Source organism: Octodon degus, unplaced genomic scaffold, assembly GCF_000260255.1.
Source record: "Octodon degus isolate 3935 unplaced genomic scaffold, OctDeg1.0 scaffold00007, whole genome shotgun sequence".
Taxonomy (NCBI): domain Eukaryota; kingdom Metazoa; phylum Chordata; class Mammalia; order Rodentia; family Octodontidae; genus Octodon; species Octodon degus.
In genome coordinates, this window is record NW_004524583.1 from 31,678,835 (window position 1) to 31,683,408 (window position 4,574).

Consider the following 4,574-nt stretch of genomic DNA (forward strand, 5'->3'; position numbering starts at 1 on the left):
TCTGTGCCACTGAGCTGTATCCTCACCCTCCTCACACTTTTTTTTTTTTTTGACACAGGTCTTGGTAGTTTAGACTAATTTTTCTTTTTTTCATTTATGTATTTGGTACAGGGGCTCACTATGCAGTTTGGACTCACAGTGATCCTCCTGTTTTGTCTCCCCAGTGCTCGGATTACAGGCATGCTGGGATTATGCCTGGGGGCGGGGCTGGCATGGCACGTGGTGCCAGGGATGGAACCCCGGACCCTGTGCTTGCACTGAGCTATCTCACCAGCCCCAGTAATTTCAACAGTAAAAGTAAATTCATTTGTGAAGAAGTCTCAGTTAAGACCATTTTGCGGGGCCAGGGAGATAGCTCAGTAGAATAAGCACTTGCCTGGCAAACAGAGGGTCCTGTGTTCAATCCCCAGTACCACAAAAACAACAAAAAAAGGAGACCATTTTGTACTTATGGTTATCCAGTATAAACAAAAACCAATCCAGAAGACACAATTCCAGAATAAATGCAGTTTCATTTTGTTATTTTGAGATATAGTCTCAGCAAGGTGCTAACTGCCCAGGGTGGTCTCAGACGTGATCTTTCTGCCTCAGCTTCCCTGAGTGCCGAGATCACAGGCCTGGGCTCCCGCTTCATTCTTATTCCCATGAACTTCCAGCTTAAATCCTGTTAAGTTCAAGTGAAAACTACAGTGTCCTCTCCCTTCCTTTTAGCTGCAGTCCTGATAGGATGAAGCAGTGTAGCACAGAGGCTAACACGAGAAGCAGCAGAGTGTCACTGTTGAGCGCAGGACCTGAGTGAGCGGACTGGCTCCCAAGCGGCACAATGGTTTTGGCAAACTAGTTAACTAATGTAAACCTCCTCTACCTCCTCTGCTTCCTGCTTATACTCTTCTTTTTTAATTGTCTTGACCAAATCTTTTATTGGGTATAGGGTCTCGCCCAGGCAGCTTGGACTCATAGTGACTCTCCTGTCTCGGCCTCCCCAGCTCTGGGATTAGAGGCCTGTGCCACTACGCCTGGTTTCAGGGGCCAGCATGGTGACATGGTAGCACATCAGCATGGTATGCAGTACTGGGGAGTGAATGGGATCCTTGTGCTAGCCAGGCAGGTGCTTAGACTGCTGAGCTATCTCCTTGGCCCCTCTTTTTTTGTCTTCTTGAGACAGGGTCTCACTGTGCAGTCCAGGCTGGCCTTGAATTCATTCTGTGGCCCAGGCTGGCCTCACACTCACAGTGATCCTCCTGCCTCAGCCTCTTGAGTGCTGGGATTACAGACATGTGCCACCATGTCCAGCTCTTCATTTTTTAGATTATTTGTTTTTTGAAACAGACTTTGGCTATGTGGTTCAGGCTGGCTTTGAACTCACTGTGTGTCCCAGGCTGACCTTGACTTCAAAGCAATCCTGCTACCCAGCCTCCGTAGTGCTGGGATTACAAGTATGCACCATCATACCAGGCTTCTGTTTCTTCACTGTATTCCAATAGTAGAAAAGCTGTGTTTTTTGTGAGGGCTGTGTGTGTGTGTGTGTGTGTGTGTGTGTTGGTACCAGGGATCAAATCCAGAGCTCATGACCGAGCTACATATCCAGCTCTGTTCACTTTTATTTATTTTTAATCATTAAATAGCCCAGACTGCCTCATATTTGCCACCCTCTTGTCTCAGCTTCCTGAGTGGCTGGGATTAGACTCTACCACATGTCCACGAAAAGTTTCTTTTCAGGTATCTGAAAAGAGATAAATGTAAACAGCAAGTATGTGTTACAGGAATGCCAGCAAATTGTTAACTGAAACAATGCAGTTTAAGTTTTGAAATGATCCTGGGAAGTATTATTAATCACATTCAATGGTTAAAGAAACCACAAATATTAGCAAGCCCAAGTATATGTGGTTTTTTGAGATAAGGTTTCATTATGTAGTTTGGTTGGCCCAGAACTCACTTTATAGCCCAGGCTGGCGGTGAACTCACAAGGGATTCTCCCGCCTCTGCCACCCTAGCGCTGGGATTTACAGGCGGGGGTGCGCCCCCTCACCCGGCCTTCCAAGTGCACACGAACGCAGCACTGGCAGGTGATCCGGCTCTGCGGGCGCGCTCCTCGCACTACTGCAGGTACTGAAGCTATCGCAGCAAGGGCCTGGGGTGCACACACTCGCACTTACACGGGGGCTGGGGGGCCATAAATGAGACCGCGGAAGGCGGTGCCAAGGGCTGCAGCCGGAAGCCAGGCGGCAGGGGCTCCGCTGTTTCCGCTTCCTGCAGGGTGCTCGGTGTAGTTCACGACACGGTCCTTACCGACAAAACAAATCTTTCCCACTTGCCTTCACACTGCCAACGTTTAGCACAACACCAGGCACCCAAACAGGGGCTATCTTTCTACTGAGTAAATTGTCAAACGCAAGCAGTCCGAATTCCTTTCCCACCAATCTTAGCATGCTTACATCACTGGTGAAAGCATTAAATATTATTTTTTACATTAAATAGTTTTGCTTTTTTATGCACTTCAAACGTCTAGCTTGGAGCCAGGGAGATAGCTCAGTAGAATAAGCGCTTCCCTGGCAAGCTCAAGGGCCTGAGTTCAATCCCCGGTTCCGCAAAAAAACAAAAAAAGCTTTCCCAGTTTATTCTTTTTTTTTTGGCGGAACTGGGGATTGAACTCAGACCCTTGAGCTTGCCAGGCAAGCGCTTATTCTACTGAGCCATCTCCCCAGCCCCTAAGCCATCTCCCAGTCCCCCCAGTTTATTCTTAATAGGAAGTCAACTTTCTAGAGAAAAATTAGCGTCTGGAGTTTTTTTCGGCGGTCCTGAGTGGGGCTGAATTATCAGTTCATCGAACTTCAATCAATCAGAGAGCAAAGTTCTAATCTCCCCGGAAAAACCTGGAAAACTGAGAAATCCTTTTTAGCAAGCTTCACAGGGTGCCCGGGAGAAACCGTGACCTCAAGATGGCGTCGCGCAGTCATAAGATTCTATCGGCCCTAATCAAAAATGGCAGGATGGGGCGTGGTTCACAGTATGAGACCTTCTAGTCCCCCTAGGACCCCCCTTCTCTATGGTTTTTCTCCTTTGAGGGGTACGTCAGAGCCGACCGTGGAGACTATCTATATGCTCTCTTCTCTATGGTACCTAGTTCCACGCTCCGGGCCGTAGTGCATGCTGGGCAAGAGGAAGACCTCCAGAAGCTCCCCGCGCACGGCGGCTGGGTTTGCGGCCTGTGCGAATAGGCGCTTTGGAACCCATCTTCTGAGCGGGCGGCGAGCAGAAACCTCGAACTGATACCGCTTGTTGTAACCTGGAGCCAGGAAGGCGGCGACGACAGTACCGTTTTCTTAGCGGCGGGTAAGTTCTCGCTTCTGAGTTTGTGTGGAAACCCGGTGACTGGGTACCTCGGCTGGGGGAGGGGGAGGAAAAGCCAGGGTGGCTGCGAACGGGTGGGGTTGGGGTGAAGGGGTGCGGCGGGGTGAAGACGGTGGCGTGCGCGAGGCTGGGCTTCCTCCGTTTCCCTAAAGGCCGCGAACAACCTGTGGGCCCAGGAGCCCGGGGAGGCCTGAGCGGTTCTCGCGGCGTCGCCCGCTTTCGCGTCCCCGCCACGCTCCGCCGTGGAGAGCATTGCCGCGGCCGCGTCGGGCTCCGCGTTAGCTGCGGAAGGAGCGGCCGCTGCTGGCGGCCCCTCCGCGAGGCCCGCACAGCCCCCGCGTAGGTGGTGCGGGCCCGGACGTCCCGGCCCCGGGCTCTGCCTTCGCGCCCGCCGCATGCGCCCTTGCGATCGAGGGGCTGCTCCAGCGGACCTCCGTCCCTTCCTCTTCGGCCGAATTGGCCCCGATGTGGCCGACGCCCCCGATGCATCCTGCCATCCGACCCCTTTTCTGCGCCCGAGGGGGCAGTAACTGTGCCCATTCATTCCAGGCGTTTAGCGACTTCCACGTTTAAACGTGCTTCTTGTAGCCCTTCCTTCTTTGGTTTTCAGCCTGTTAAATACGTAGGTTATTTTCAGGTCATGTAATAATAATTTACATTGCCATGGAAATGCCATTTTGATCCCGGGCAGAGTGGGCAAGACCGAAAGAGGAGGTAGGACTTGTCTTGCACCACACTGGTTTAGGGTGAAGTACTTGGGTTAGGTAGTAGTCGGTAGTGTACAAGCAGCTTTGGGGTCTTTCGTGGTTTAAAGATTTTGTTTTTAGGCACGGTGTCACTGTGTAGTAGAAGCTGACCTTGAACTCCCTCAGAGAACGGGCATGGCCTCAAACTCGGATCCTCCTGCTTCAGCCTCTGGAGTGCTGGCATTACAGTTGTGCACTATTCCCCCCGCCCCCACCTTTATTGGGACCGATTTTACAGTTTAAACTTTTTTATTGACGTCATTTTATGTAGACTGGGAATTTCAAAAGGAGAGTATAGAGTATTGTATGCCACTGATACTATGTTGTCTGTAGATCATATTGGGAAGGATAGGGGCCGGGGAGATAGCTCAGTAGAATAAGCACTTGCCTGGCAAGCCCAAAGGCCTGAGTTCAATCCCTGGTCCCGCAAAAACAAAAAAGCAAACAAACAAAAAAAAATTGGGGAGGACTTATTTT